Source organism: Hakea prostrata, chromosome 1 (assembly GCF_041222555.1).
Source record: "Hakea prostrata isolate BN-2017 chromosome 1, UWA_Hpros_2, whole genome shotgun sequence".
NCBI classification, from domain to species: Eukaryota; Viridiplantae; Streptophyta; class Magnoliopsida; order Proteales; family Proteaceae; genus Hakea; species Hakea prostrata.
The window spans coordinates 38,303,918-38,320,877 of NC_142600.1; the positions used below are offsets into that span (position 1 = coordinate 38,303,918).

The following is a 16,960-nucleotide window of genomic DNA, read 5'->3' on the forward strand; positions in this document are numbered from 1 at the left end:
TTGTTATCGATCTCAGAAGATCGGAATGATCGATTTCTTAGGGTTTCTAGTTGGTATCTACAAGAGGTAGGCGGAAACCAATCTCTTCTATTTATTTATCTTTGTTAATTCTCCTCCTTTTGTCGTATAATAAGCTTGGGTTTTTGTAAATCAGGATTAGAAACTTATAGAATTCGAATGCGTGAGATCTAGGGTTGCAAATTTATAATATTGGAGACCATTGAGCGTAGGCTAGGCTACCTACTCCACGTTGGAATCACGTGCATGTAATCTCCGCTTTCAAAAGTTAACACTCCTTAAACCCTCCCCCAACAATCACAGGAGCTTACACCTCCAGTGCCAGGAATTTTGGTGAGGTCACAAGTGGTCAAAGTGCATAGCGATGCAGCACTTGTGATGAATTTGCATTTTGGGGCTTCAGGCATGGTTGTATTCAAGGGAGATGAGCTCCTATATGCAATCTCTGAACCCTGTATTTACCCATCAGCGTTAGTAGGTGAAGGAATGGTGGTTCATGCAGCAATAATATGGGCTTGTAGAGTTGCTCTCATTTTTAACATGTTTTTTAAAAAGACGAAATTCAACGCGATTTTGGAAGAACCCTATTTTTACAAAATTGAAATCCTTTAGGTTTTCCTTAAATGACACACATCAATCATACAATTTGGATTTAGAATGACCAAGTTATGGTCCAATTATTAAGCATAGATTAATCTGCCCAATTAGAACCTTGTTTCTAAGCTCATTTTTAGGGACTTTTCTTGGGAAAATCAATGGGATCTCACTGTCATCTTCAGTTATGTTTAATAGGGATCCAAGATCAACCCTAAGGTCCTAATTCCAAAAATTAGTATAAAATCAGAAGGTTTTTGTAAATCAGGATTAGAAACTTAGAGTTCAAATACGTGAGATCTAGGGTTGTAAATTTATCATATTGGAGACCATTGAGCGCAAATCTTCAATATTTCAAGCAAATCTTTTAAGATATTCACATGTGGCCGGTCCCCGCACTTGGTAGCACGATCCCCTCAATTCTTCTTTTGGTATTATTATTGTTAATGCATGTTCACTGATGGTTCAGAACAAAGTAATAATTGAAGAGATATTCTGCACCTTCCGCTGAATCAAAGGTAAGAGCTTCTTGAGTAAACCCTATTCAGAGAAAAGCTTTAGGTTGTTTCTTTTCTTTTCTTTTCTCTTTTCTTTTTCTTCTTCTTCTTTTTTTTTTTTTTTTTTTTTTTTTTTTTTTTTTTTTTTTATTACCTGTAGTCAATTCTAGACTTAATTTTAATTTCATATTGATAACAATCCTCTTCTTTATGCTATTTCGTTGCAAGTTCCACACAAATTTTAAATTTATGCCTTTCTGATAGCAATCCTCTTCTTTCATGTGATTTCTCTGGCCTTATGGCATTTGTACTCATTATCATGATGCTCTCTTGATCTCCCAGGAAAGAAATATGGTTGCAAAACTTCAAGATTCAGAGCCTCCAACTCCACTGTCAATGATGAAGATGGGTTCGAGGTATTTGAAGATATTCTTGGATAATATAATGTACCCTGGTTTAATGACATTGTTGTTACTGCTTCTCTTGTTTTTGATGATGTCCCTAATATAATCAAGGAATTGGGGTTTGGGAATTTAGGGTAATGAAGGAATTAGGGTTTAGAATAGGGTTTGGGAATTTTGGGCAGCAAAGGCATCAGGGCTTAGACTAGGGTTTGGTTGGTCTATAGGGCTGAAATTGGGATGGAAGGTCACTAGGTGATGTGATGCAGGAATACTGGGCCAGTCTTCAGGATCTTAGGTTAGGTTTCAACAGTAGCCTAGGACTCCTAGAATTCTACACCTAGGGTTTTGGTTGAAATTTAACAAGACAGCAGCTAATTTAGGGTTTTAGAGGTCTATGGTAAAGGGAGAATAGCTCCTAGACACTGCAGTTGGTTAATCTAGGCATTGGGAATGAATTAGAGTTGCTGTAGGGTTCTAATAGGTTCTGCCAATGCTGAATTTGAAGTATTTTCAGTGCTGTTTTTACTATTTTTTATTGGCAGATAAAACTCTAGGGTTTAGGATTTGTAATAGTAGGAGAACATTATAACCAGAGTTAGGGCTTTAGACATTGAAGAAAGAGCGGAATCCAAAGTATCCCTGCATTAGTGCTCCCCCAAGGAACAAGCGTGACCATTATCAGATTCTCAAGTATCCTCTCACTACTGAATCTGCCATGAAAAAAATAGAAGACAATAACACCCTTGTCTTCATTGTTGATATTCAAGCAAATAATAAGAAGATCAAGGATGTTGTGAAGAAGATGTATGACATCCAGACCAAGAAAGTCAATACATTGATCAGGTGAACTCATGATCTTTTGAATTTACCATAATCAAAATTGGTTGAGGTGTTTGTCTAGAACCTGGTTTTTCTTCATGCATGATTCAATTCTAAACTGCTGTGTGGGGATTTCTTTTTCTCTTTTTTATTTTCATCCTCAAGGTTTGACGCCTTCAAGGTATGAGTCTTCAATTTAATTCTGCTGGTTGTGTTTTTGTTTTTTTTGTTTGTTTCAGATCCCCCTCCCTCTTTTCCAATACTTCCTTTGTTCGTGATTCTTTGGTTGTCGGAACTATCCTCTTTTAATTGTTTGTCCTCTAAATTTAAGTGTTGGTTTGCTCTATCTAGCCAAGCGCTGTAGGAGTTGGCAAACTGTGCTTATTTTTTCTGGGATTTTGTTTCTTGGCTTCGGAAGCAATAGAATTCAGATAAGGATACTGAATCATTTTAAAACGTAAACTGTAAGGAAAGCTGGTCCTTCCTTTCCTTTGCTCTAAAAAGAACAGAATAAATCATAAGTCTTAATTACTCTCAGTTAAGTCTAATTTTAATTTCTTGCACCTTTTTTTGGAAGAAATCACAACTGATTTGAAGGTCATTAGTTTCATTTTGGACAGGTTTCAAAAATGGATTCCTTAGCCACATAACATCTGTATCTTGAAATGAACTCAGTAACATTGAATCAATAACTTACTTTGATTCTCTCAATTTATAATTTCAGTTACCTAAAAGCCATTAACTACAAACATAGCGTGAAGATGAAGTTGTAACAACGCTTCAGAACGTTGCCAAGAAATTGGGTTCTCTTCCACATCATCTTTATGAAATCTTCAAACATATAGAGCTCTTCCTCTGTGAAATCTACACCTTCTGTCACCAATCTGTAGCAGTGAAGTATCAAAAAGTTACACCTTTTGTAAGCAACTTGATCCACCGCTACAACTAGAAGATGACCCAACAAGCCTTGTGTACCTTCTCCCAACCAAAAACTTTCTAAGAATAGATCAAACATGGATTTTTGCAGATTCTGTTCTTCCTCAACATAAGCTTTATTTACAATGGCAATTATCACTGTTTTATTTCCCATTAAAGCTCTCTCCAATGCTTTTGTTAGTTCATCTTTTGGACTGCTTATGCTCATGATAGTCTGATAATGGAAATAGAAAAAACGCAACAAGAAAAAACATTACATTTACAAAAATAAAGCAAACCCTCGAAATTCAATGATCTTAGATGTAGAGTTAGTTACATTTTTGTGTGATGCTTCTTTGCATCTGCAATTCTGAAATGGAAGGATGGGATGGAGAAGAAGGAAGGTGAAGGAGGCCATATGCAAAGATAGAATACTCCAGAGGGAAGAACTGAAATTACAATCAAATTGAAGATGTTACCGTTAGAGTGATCCATGGTTCCTATAGAAAAAGAGAAAACTTACAAATTGCAGGAAAATCCGTCAAAAATATAAACCATGGTGTTTGGGATTCTAACGGTTCAGTTCTGCAGTATGTAACTGTCTTTGGATTGACTAATTGGTAAGCAGAGAGTTTCCAAAACATTTTCCAAGGACCTCCTCTCCAGAAGTAGGAAAATAGGGGGACAGTTACCACCGGCTAAAAATCCTCTAAATGTAAAAGCTTCTTGAATGAACAAATGATCTCAGCTGTGCATTTTGTCATTATACAGTTTTCAATTAGATAGTTTTTAGCTAAAATTTTTATACACTTCTTTCATCAGAGTTCATCCATTTATGTTTCTGATCCCAAATTGGTTGTTATTATCTTCTTAATTTAGTTTCCAGTTTTCTTTTAAAATGTAATGTTTGTGCTGAGATGCTTATATAATTACATTTTTTCAATTTCTTGGATATCTATCTAAAACAGTAGAAGTAGAAGATTTATTAGTTAGGTGGCTTATAATGTAGCTACTTTGAGCTAGCTGGAGAAATTAGGGGCCCTTTCAATTGGCCACATCTTGTATTTTCCATAATATTTTAGATGGTATCTGTTCTGGGTTGGTATGCTATATAGACATAAACCTTCTGAATTGTTTCCATGCATTGGCTACAGTATCTGTTGGGTTGCTGGGTAGTGCAGGCAACTCTATTGAACTTCCAAGGGGAAGAGAGGGAGGGGGTTTGTTTGGTGTTAAGATGCTAATGAGATTTCTTGTGTTCGTATCAGGAGAAACAGCCCCAGAGACCATGGCCCAAGGATAGGATATGGTCGTTCGACAGTGCCCCACGAGTTTTTGGTAGTCCAATGCTAGATGTTGTTTTGAAGAAATCCCCATTGGCTGAAAAGCAGACCTTCCGTATTCCATGCTATGTGGGACCAATGAACATGGAGTGAGTGCCTGGGACTATTTGATTTGGAATGATTAATATTTTGTGTTATTTCACACAGCTGCCCTTTTTAACCTCGGAGCCGGTAATCATTTCAAAATAGGAGATTCCCTTGTGCTTCTCTTAGTCCTCGATTCCTTTGTACAGATTAATTCTCTTCTTTGTAATTTATATTCATTGTTCAGCAGTAGAACATTGGTTCTTTCTTTTTATAAATAATCTGAATAGAGAAAGGTTTAATTTCATGTTCACATTCTGTAGTGCATTTTACCACTTCTCTTCTTCTTTTTTTTGTTTTGGTACAAAGACAAAGGGGCTTTACCCCTTCTCTTTTTAAGTTTCAAGGATCGATGTTTTTCATTTGAATGGCAATAGAAATTTCGGCTATGGAGTGAAGCATTTCTTGTTCTGTTGTATTATCCTTCTTTATATTTTTTGGGTGTGTTATCTCTGAATTAGTAACAGCTCGAGAGTCTTGAGTGTCAAAGTTCACAAGGAGAGGGTGTTAAAATAATTAATTTTATTTTTGGAAAAAGTAAACGAAGGGTATGTATAAAGGTTACACATAGAGGTGTTGTTATTTAGTGGTTGTTGTAAAGTCTTTCTATTCATATGCCAGTTGTCCCCTGCTTGTGTTATTTGCAACATTATAAATAGGATTATAACTTATAAATTAATTAATTGAAAATCATTATTCACAGTATGGCAGGTGCAGACTGGTTCAGTAGATCAGAAAGCTCCTTGTCTTATTGTATTCATGTACTATAGGGAGCACATCGTTTCTGCTAAAGCTGAATCATATTAATCCTCCAGATAAGTTGTATAAGCATGTTGGGTAAATCAAATGAAACGTACAGTATAAAACAGACCAGCTCAGTTGGTAATGACCGGCAACTCTTATTCAAGAGGTCACGGGTTTGATGCTCACTGTGGTATAAGGAATAGTTCCCACCCCCTAATATAAAGCTACCAATTCCCCCCCCCCCAAAGAAAAAAAAAAACCATTTTCCAAATATGCTATCATATCAATGTCTTGGAGAAAAGTTTGTTGGGCTCACAGATAAATCCTGTATGTCACAAGAGTACAACAGATGTCATCCAAATGGATTCTCTCTCTCTCTCTGGCTCTCTCTCTTTATTGAGTGTCAACTAGGTGACTCCTGTTCGAACCTGTTTGGTAAAGCAGTGCTTCATCATTGGGTATATAGGATCTCTTTTTAAGGATGCTTTTCGTGAAAGTTCATGTTTGTCAATCCCATTGTCTTTTGATTTTGTTAGTTCATACCCTTTTTTTTTTTTTTTGGATATGAGGTTCATCCGGGCCAGCTTCCGCGCACCACGATTTACATCTTGAATGCACAGAACCCCCCCCCCCCCCCCAATATAGTCTTTTGCTAGCCTAATGTTACAATACATCATAACCTGAATAATTTTGTCATGATTATTATCATTATTTGGTTAGGTGGATAAATTGTCATTAATTAAACCTGCATTTTTATTTTTAGATATACATATCTTTCACTTGACTATTGTATCCTTTATTTTTATTTAAATGTCATATTTTTTGTATTAATTTATTTGTCATTTTATTTTCTACTCATAAATTCTTGGTACCCTTTTTATGTTTTTTTTTATTTAAACTCGTAAAATCAAACCAAGAAAGAAAATTTTCATAGGAAAAGAGTAAATTATACATTTCTTTTTAATCTCAAACAATTTTCCTTATAAATCATACTATCATACTATTATACGAAATATAAAATCTTCTCCTAAATTTGAACCCTCCTTCAATTTCTGTTTCCTTTTATTATATTATTTGTATTTTTTTTAAATGATGATTTTTTTCATTCCGCGATTTGAGTTTCACTTTTTTATTTCATACTATCAAATTACTATTATATAAAAGCATGTACTCGCCAACACAGAGCTGTTATAGTGGTTAAAACCAATACCTTTTAGTGAAGAGTTCGTGGATTCGACTCTCGTTGAGGCAATATTAATATCCCCATCCCCCAGCTTAATAAAGCCCCTTTGTACCAAAAAAGAAACAAAAAGCACAAACTCTTCTTTTCTGGCAAGTCTTTTCTTTGACCCTTCTATCCTTTATTTTTATTCAAATGACATATTTTTTGTATTAATCTTTTTATCATTTTCTTTTTTGTTTATAATAGAAAAAACTTAAAGTAACTAAATATAGTATTATAAAGAGAGAGAAACTCTCTAATCGTAAGCAAACACACAAGTTTTGAGCTTATCACCCCTCTCTCTCTCTCTCTCTCTCTCTCTCTCTCTCTCTCTCTCTCTCTCTCTCTCTCTCTCTCTCTCTCTCTCTCTCTCTCTCTCTCTCTCTCTCTCTCTCTCTCTCTCTCTCTCTCTCTCTCTCTCTCTCTCTCTCTCTCTCTCTCGTCTGTGTGTTGGCTTTTGGTTATTTGAGGAAGGAAATAAAAGGGAGAGTTGGGAGCAACTCAGTTTCCTTGATTTGCAGGCAAATAAATCGTTATTTGTATACTTACTGTTATTATTGTTTATTTCATTTTGGATTCCATGTTGGTTTCAAACACATTAGTCTGTTTTCCTCTCCAATTCTTCCCCATAAATTAACCACTCAATTTTCTCCCACTTTGGTTTTTCACAGTTGGTGTTTATTCTTCTGTTGATTTGCAAACAATTTTGAGGTTTTAGTTTTTTGTTTCCGTCTTGGGTAGGGTTAGGGCTATTTTGCTTCCTCCTCATTCTACTTTTTTTCGCTCCCTACTTTTTCCTTTTGATTGATTGATTGAATGGTGGGCTTTTTCTTTCATTGTTCGAAGTTCGCAGATTGTAGTTCAAGTAGCAGAAGTCTCCCTGATACGGAAGTTTCATACCTAACCGGGTAGGACCCGAACGGGTTCCCACATCCGGTTAGCACTCGTCTCTTTTGGCCATCGGGTTATACCCGGATGGGGCTTCGCATGTTATCTGGATATAGCCGACTGAGTTGATCAAGGCACAATGAACACCCAACTAATATGGTAACCTTTCTCTCTTAAGAAAGTCAACTCCATCGTCGATTGCATGGGGCTAATGGCAGGAAGGCGTGATCTCAGGAGATATGACGGCCCCTGTCGGATAGACTTACCAAATGCATATAAGGTAAGTTAATCATTATAAGATGGGAGACACACCTCTCTGGTAAGCATCCAATACACTCTGAGTATAATCTTGTGTAGTTTTTGCACGAGACCTCACTCTATTTGTCATTTGACTTTGCCATCGGAGGCGGCTACCCGGCATACAAGCCGGCCCGCATCTGACCTTTCTTGCAGGGCTCATCGTCCTAGATACAAGAGGAGGCTCAGTCGGATCCAGAAGTATAATTGATACGCATCAGTTTGGTGCTGTCTGTGGGAACGACAAGTTCCGAAGTCATGGTGAGGCGAGTAAACGGACGCTCTCGGCAGGAAAATACCAGGGATGATCGAACAATCTTAGAAGATGGGGTTGATCCTTCAACCCGAGTAGAATAGGAAAACTTGAAACAGTTGTGGTATGTTTTTGGTTGACCAAAATACCCCCCTAAATAGACGCGACCTGTTCACAAATAGCATACCCCTCCCCTAATCAGAAATACCCCCATGAATAGACATGTATCCGTTCACAAACAACATAGCCCTCCCCTAATCCTCCCCTAATCAGAAAAGAAAACACTCCCCCAAGTGATATACCCCCTCTGAATAGACATATATCCATTCACAAACAACATAGCCCTCCACTAATCCTCCCCTAATCAGAAAAGAAAACACTCCCCCAAGTGATATACCCCCTTTGAATAGACATATATCAATTCTTAAACAACATAGCCCTCCACTAATCCTCCCCGAATCAGAAAAGAAAACACTCCCCCAAGTGATATACCCCCTCTGAATAGACATATATCCATTCACAAACAACATAGCCCTCCCCTAATCCTCCCCTAATCAGAAAAGAAAACACTCCCCCAAGTGATATATGTGAAACCCAGCCCTAACCTTGACCCGGAAACCCTGTTGTTTGTAGGTCCGACAACCCGAAGTAAAGCAAGAAGTCAGCTTTGGGCCATTTCAGTTGAAGACTTGGTGGCTAGCTTAGAATCCATGAGTTTTGATGTCAGTGTTCCATTTATGGAAATTGCACCCTGATGAAGATCGAATTAGTTGATGGACTTGGAGTGCTCTCTGTCTTGGTTCGAAGGCATTTCTACCTACTAGGTAAGTCACTTGGTGTGTGTGCAAAACCCCTTTTATGTTTGGATTTTATCTGAGCCTTCATTTTCCTGTTTTGGACTTGCTGTCCAGTCGACCAATCGAATCGACCAATGGGTTTTGTTTTGCTAATTAGGTCTTTGCTTGCTCTATTTAAGTCCAATCTCGAGTCTACTTCGTATTTTCTGCCTCCAAACTCTTTGGAACGTACCAGAGCCCTCTGCAAGTCATCTCCCTTGCATCCTTGGTGATTATGTTGACGGATCTTCGTCAAAACTCGTGCTTTTACACAAAAAGGTATGTAATCATCCTCTTTTGTGTTTCATCGTTGATTCTTCATTATTTTTCTTTCCTTTTCTGATTGAGGACAGTAGAGAAGATGTTGTATCTCTGTTACAACTATCTCTTTACTCATTCCCTCTCTTTTCCTAAGGATCTAAAGCTTGGTGGATGATCTTCATCAAGATCATCACTCGCTTTTGAAGGAAATCTTGTATTCATTCTCTTTCCTTATTTAGATTAATGTTCTTCAGTCTTAGATCTAATTTTCTTGAAGATCTATGCATGTTTCTCATGATTTCTTATTCACAATCAGTTATCCATCATCCTATTGTTCTTGTCCATGATTTTTACTATGAATTCTTCAAGAACCATGATTGATCTAATTATGGTAACTTTTTGTTTCCTAATTTGAAACTTGAAGACTTGATTTGATTAGTGTTTTGAAGTCCTCTATATACTAGTATCCTGCCATTGTAGTTTCCCCCTTATTTAGTACCCTTTTGAACCACCAAATTCGGTTTCATATTCTAAAAACTCTGATGTTTTAAGGCCACTGTCTCTGTTGGTCGACTCATTGGTCGACTGAGGCAGTAGACCAAGTCAATCGACCAATGAGTACAGCAACCTCATATTTGGTCTGTTTTGGATGTTTTGATATCTTTCCTAATATGTTGTATACACTTGTTTAGGACTTTCTTACCAAGTTTAGTCAAGGTCTTACTTGATTCCCCAAGATCTTTGCGAGTTATATAAGGTAAGGATGGTTATTTCCTTAACAACATAGATTGCATATCCTAGTTTCTATATTTGAATCTTGTTAGTTTATTTCCTTAATTAGATTCTTACAATGATACATTACTGTTGCATAGTCTTGATTACAGTAGTATTACTCGTTTATGTTAACTTGACTCATGTATGATTTACTTACCAATTATATGCAAGTTATTTATTATTATTGATTTCTCTCCATATAAGAAGTTACTATATATGTGATGTTATGGATTTATGCTTGTGTATGATTAAGTATGGTTTGGAAAGGGGAGGTGTTCTTTTGACACTTCTGTCCTTGGACTACTACGGGAATATTATGGGATGTTTCCAGAGATGCCCTTTGGACACCTTCCTAAACTGTTGGATGACATATTTAGGACTGTCTAGTAGTGTTTGGCTAGGATGTCCCGTTATGTCAGACCCTAATCGGAGGGGTATTGAGACCGAACGACCCGTGGTAGCAATGGGGATTCATGGGCGCTCAAGACCGGTAACCAACCCGTGAGAGGACAGGAATCACATTGTGGGGATCATTTATCGGTAGGGTTGCATATGGATAGACTTGGGCTCACGGGCGCTCAAGACCGGTAACCAACCCGTGAGAGGACGTGAGAGCTTCCTGTTTACCATATGTGGATGACTTATAGGGTTGATGAGTCCGTAGTCAGGGACTATGAGGACTCTAGTGTGAAGGATGCCGGAAAGGATCGCTAGGGGTGAGGAATGGATGTATCTGGATCTGACTTGATGAACTGAGTAGGAGACTTGCATTTGGCTAGGCTTTGACCCTGACATGCGCCGGTACTTAGACCAATGGTGATGTGAGAGAGTGGTGACTTAACCCCCAGTTATGGAATGTCCCGAGGGATGCCGGACCCACTACCAAAAGGCGTTGTGTGATGAGACCTTCCTAAAGAAGTACGGTGTTATGACTTAAAGCATGTCTGCCAATAGAGACCAGCATACCTAGAGTTATAATCATTTTGCATCACGTGTTTCATATCATATAACATTTTACTTTGGTTTGAAATCATGCCATTTGTGTTGTTATGGATTAACTGCCTTACTGAGTTTCTTTGAAACTCATTCCTTTTGTACGATGTATTGTTAGATTTCTCTACAGGTTCTGAGTATTATGACTGCTCGTATGAAGAAGCACAAGGAGAAGAGGCATATCTCCAGGAAGGTGATTGCGGTTTCGACAATTACACTGAAGATTCCGCGGGTGGTTATGCTGCGTACGATGCTTAGTCCGACCATAGAGTGGAAGCGCCCTTGCGCCATTTTTGAGATTTATACTTATAGAGATGTTTTCTATAAGATTGAGAACAATTTAGTTACTTATTGTACCTGCTATTGGGATTAGTTTTCATTCCTTTTCCTTTTCTTTTAGTACTACTTTTCCGCTGGTTGTAGAGTGGGATTCCGCCTCACTTTACTTATTGATTTAGACATTCTGATTATCTTTCGTACTCTGATGATATATGATTTATTCTTTCCTTATTTGGATCTTTTGTTTATCTTTCGCACATTGATTATTATTGTTCATGATTATGTTATTGTCTATGTGGGAGGTTGATTACCTTGATACTTGATCTTCGGGGTTGTGAATCACACACTCGGGTATGCCAGATAGGGTACCGGCTGGGTGGATGTGGCTGAGTACCCCCTTTGAATAGACATATATTCATTCACAAACAACATACCCCTCCCTTGATCAGAAATACCCCATTAAATAGACATGTATCTATTCATAAATAACATACCCCTCCCTTAATCAGAACAAGCACTCCCCCAAGCGACATATCACTCCCCTGAATAGACGTGTACCCGTTCACAAACAACATACCCCTCCCTTGATCAGATAAAGCACTTCCCCACATACCCCATCGCCATGGAGCCATGTAAATTTTCTTTTTTTATGAAATCGTTGTGATTTTGATATAAAATAAAAAAGATAATAAATATCAAAGCGGTGCAAATACTTATCATAAAACTTGTATCTATTGCTAACTTATAGCTACTCTAAACCGTGGGTAGTCCCATCTATTGGATTATCATTATTTCATATTCTTAAATCTCATTCTTAATTTAGCATCAGGGTTGATGTAGTCAACTTGTTTGCTTGGAAAAATAAAAGGGTTGACAAAATAATGCATCATCGATTGATAAAGAGGGAGCTTCAAAAGGAGAAAGACGAAAACCAAGTGAGAAGAAAGCCACTATCTCAAATTATATAATTAGAGATATTTGAATTATTTTTTAAGGGCTTTCATTGGTTGATAGTCGATATGTGTAATTTGGTGAGTTCCTCCTATATGCTATATTTTCAAAGTATATCATTTTCAATATCCTACTGTTAGTTTCCTACACACAAAAAATGGCCAAGTATTTCTTGGTTTGTTAGATATTTGGCATTATACACCAAGGCAATTGAATTAACATATTTTTCTTGGTCGAATTAAAATGATATATTTTGCCAAGAAGCTCACATTTCTAAACTAACTACAACCCTCATTGAAGCCGTTTGACAGATGAAAACCCCAAAAAAAAATAAAAAAATGAACAATTAAAGAAACTCATTAATTGAGTTACAATTATTTTAACACAAATTAATTCTCTCATATTCTCCTGTAAACAAGAATTTCTATCAGAAAATGAAAATAGAGTAGAATTAAAGATAATTTGAGCTGAACCATGCATTACCATTAAAAATCAAAATTCGATAATTTTTAATCCAATCAAAATATAAGTGATACGGAAGTTTCCTACCCGGTTGGGTCAGACCTGGCTGGGGCTCCGCATACCATACAGTCGGGACAAGAACCGACCAACATAAGCATGATCAAGGCGTAACATACGCTGGACCAATTTGGCAACCGTTCTCAATTAAGAAGGTCAACTTAGTTACTGATCAAGCGGGACCAACAACATGGAGGCATAATCCTAGGAGAAACAGCAGCCTCCATCGGGTAAACTTACCAAATACATTAAAGGTAACACTTACAGTATAAGAAGAAGGACATATCCCTCCGGTAAGCATCCAATACATTCTGAGCATAGTCTTGTGTAATCCTTGCACGGGACCTTAATCTGTTCACTTTCTAACTTAGCCATCGGAGGCGGTTGCCCGGTATTCTAGCCGGCCCGCATCTAACCCTTTTTGCAGGACTCATTGTCTTCGGCACAAGGGGAGCTTTAGTCGGGAGCAGCATCCATATAACTGTAACGCATCAGTTTGGCGCCGTCTATGGGAAAGACAATTTCCAAGTCATGGTGAGACGAGCAAACAATGGGCGTACTCGACAGGGAACTGCTGGGGAAGACCCCCACCAAGACAATCAAACACATCAAGAAGAAGGGGTCGAACGCTCGACTCGAGTGGAACAGGATCCTCCCGAGGATAACCTGATTCTAGAAAACCCACACGGGGAAGGTACGTCTAAAGGTCCTCAGGGACATGCTACTACAACAGATGTAGATGAACTTCGGAAGGGAATGCTCGAAATGCAAGGAGTGTTGAGGGACTTGGTTCATCAAATTGGAGTTGAACAAGGCCCAAGGCGAAACACTCAGGCGGGAAGGTTACTAAGAGCTTTCCAGACAACCAGAGGTTCCCGACCGAAAAGGAGTATCCCAAGAGGGAGATAGGCTGAGGGTCAAATATCAATTCATAGTGGTTCTGACCATTGCCAAAAGACTCCAAACGGGACCAGGATCAGTGTCTTGGATCATATTTTAGTACCTTCTAAAACTCGATCCTTGCCTCAAAGGAGTCATCGAGAAGATTTTGAGCATTAAGGAGAAAGTCACCCGCAACCAACCCGATCGAGAATGTCAGTTGCACGAACACATTCCCAAAGGGAGGATACCGCTGAATCTGATGGAAATGGAGCAAGGAAAAATCACCTTCGTAAAAGGATGGCAAAGGTCGAGCACAAATTGGAGGATCGGGATCATGATGAGGATCTGACGTGGTTGATCGAGAACCTTTCTCAGATGAGATCATGAACATGCCACTCTCTCAGAATTTCATTATGCCAACCTTCACACCTTTCGAAGGAAAAACCAACCCGAAGGAGCATATAAGCTACTTCAAATCGGTAATGACTATCCTCGGGTGAGAAGACGAATTGCTTTGCAGAACATTCCTAGCTTCCCTCAAAGGACCAGCCATTAAATGGTTCAGCAGTTTGCGGCTGAGATCCATCAACAATTTCAGAGAACTTGCTCGTAAATTCATAGCCCGATTCAGGAGTGCAATCGGGAGCAAGAAAACATCTGACAGTCTGTTTGCCATCAGGCAGGGACGAAGTGAGTCCATTCGGGATTTCCTAAAATGCTTCGATGAAGTGGCCATTGAAATCGAAGATCTAGACGACCAAGTCGCCTACAGTGCACTCTAGAGTGACATTACACACCAAAGGCTTCTGGAGGTCTTGTTGACAAACAAACCCAAGACGTACGGGACGTTGTTGCGAAAGTGCCAGAAGCAGGCTAGCGTTTATGAAGTGATAAATGCCTGGATAAAGGCTGATCGAGATAGAAGACCCGATCGGGATACTAAGAAGAACTCCCCGAATGACAGAAACCAAGGATCAAATAATATATGGAAGTGCGACCAAAGGCGGGAAAGCTACACTCCCCTCAATGCTAAGCAATCAGAGATCTTGATGAATATTCGAGACAAGAAGTATTTAAAGTGGCCTGGAAAGCTGCACTCTCTTCTAGAAGATCGGGACATGACAAAATACTGTCACTTCCATAAAGATTATGGACATCATACAGACAGTTGTCGAATCCTGAAGTCAGAGATCGAGAAATTGATCCAAGAAGGAAAACTTGGCTAGTATGTATGAAGATCCGGGAAGCCCCAAGAAAGTTCACCCGAGCCAAAAAAGAGAGCCCGATCGCCCAGCCCGAAAGAAGTCGCTAAAAAGGCTGACAAAGGGAAAGAGAAAGTTGATCGGGAGGAGTCACCCGTTTATGTAATAATGGGAGGCCCAACCATGGAATCAATTAGAAAGGCAAAGCAGAAAGCACGGTTTGTCAGAGCTGTGCACCTGCCCAAGAAGAGGCAAAATCTAGCATGCCTGGAGCTCATAACAATCACAAATGAGGACTTGAGCGGAGTCATAGTGCCACACAATGATGCAATCATCATCAAAGTAAAGATTGCAAATCAGGAGGTTCACTGGGTCTTGGTTGATGCAGGATCATCAGTGGATCTGATATCTTATGAGGCTTTCAAAAGACTCAAGATATCTGAGGATCTACTTACCCCATTAGCAACCCCTCTTTAAGGTTTTGCAGGATCTTCAGCGATAGCAGAAGGAACAATACACTTGGATCTAAGGATCGGGAAGTCACCCCGAGACACACTCATTCGGGTCAACTTCATGATCGTAAAGGACTTATCAGCATACAACGTGATCTTGGGACAACCAACACTCAATGCACTTGAGGCAAGTGGTGTCTCCCCGGCCATTAAACTTAAGTTCCCGACCGACGCAGGGGTTGGTGAATGCAGTTCCGATCAATCTACCTCCCGACAATGCTATGTGAATTACTTAAAAGAAAAACAGAGGTCAGAGAGTTCGGGAAGTGCCTTGATCATTGAAGTCCATGACGATCGGGACGAAGAAAATATGCAAAGAGCAGAACGGGTCGAGAAACTGGAAAGAATTCAACTCAGCCAGTCTTTACCCGATCGGGGGACATTCATTGGATCATAACAACCCGACGAATTCAAGGAGGAATTGACCAAGTTCTTGTGCGACAATGAGGATGTCACATCCACCCAGCCGGTACCCTATCTGGCATACCCGAGTGTGTGATCCACAGTCCACAAGATCCAGTAGTTAGAGAAATCAACCTCCCACATTCACAACAATATAATCAAGAACAAGACTAAATCAATGTTAAGGATATTATTCAAATGAATCAAGGTAAAGTAACGAGATATTCATCAGAGTGCGGAAAAGATACCAATAGATATATAAATCAAAAGTAGAGTGAGGCGGAATCTCACTCCACGAGTACAGCGGAATGTAGTTCGAAAATCAAATGGGATTACAACCGATTCTAAAGACAAGAAAGAAAGATATAATCTAAACTAGAGTCTTTTCTACTTTATAAAGGATGTCCTCATAGACATAGACTTCATCGATGATGCTCAAACGCTCCCACTCCACAGTAGGGCTAATCCTGGTAACAAGAGAGACCACTCGAGGGATCCTCACAGTAATCTTCGTAGTCACCAGCACTTTGTGTATGGTACGCTTCTTCATCTTGCGCTTCCTCATATTGTGCTTCATAGCCATCAAAACCCGTAGAATAGTCTAACAAAGGATATTGTACAAAAAGGAGTGAGTTTCAAAGAAACTCAGCAAGGCAAGTTATTCCATAATAGCATAAATAACATAGTATCACAAACAAAGCAATAAGTGATATGATATGAGACAATAATGCATGTATGAGTCTAACTCTATGTATGTTGGTCTCTATAGGCAGACATGCTTTAAGTCATAGCACCATACTTCTTTGGAAAGGTCATTCACTCTCCCTCAGCCATCTAGGTATCTTGGGCTCTGCCGGTGATAGTTGGTTAAGGCATCCCTCAGGACATTCCATGGCTGGGGTTTAGGTCACCACTCTCTCACATTACCATTGGTCTAAGTATTGGTGCATGTCAAGGTAAAGCCTAGCCCAATGCAAGTCTTCTACTTGGTCATATCAACTCAGATCCAGATACGTCCATTCCTCGCCCCAGCGATCCTTTCCGGTATCCTTCACACTAGAGTCAGCATAGTCCCAGACTACGGACTCATCAACCCTATAGGTCATCCACATATAGTAAACGGGAAGCTCTCATGTCTTCTCACGGGTTGGTTACCGGTCTTGAACGCCCATGAGTGCAAGTCTATCCATATGCAACTCTACCCATAAATGGCCCCCACAATGTGATTTATGTCCCCTCACAGGTTGGTTACCGGTCTTGAGCGCCCATAA

The 16,960-nt window shown here is 39.1% G+C and overlaps 1 pseudogene; it reads right to left on the reverse strand.

Annotated features, from left to right (window-relative positions):
* Positions 1-2,679: 2,679 nt before the first annotated feature.
* On the reverse strand, positions 2,680-3,870 carry LOC149028917 (uncharacterized protein At1g28695-like; annotated as a pseudogene).
* Between the last annotated feature and the right edge of the window lie 13,090 nt (positions 3,871-16,960).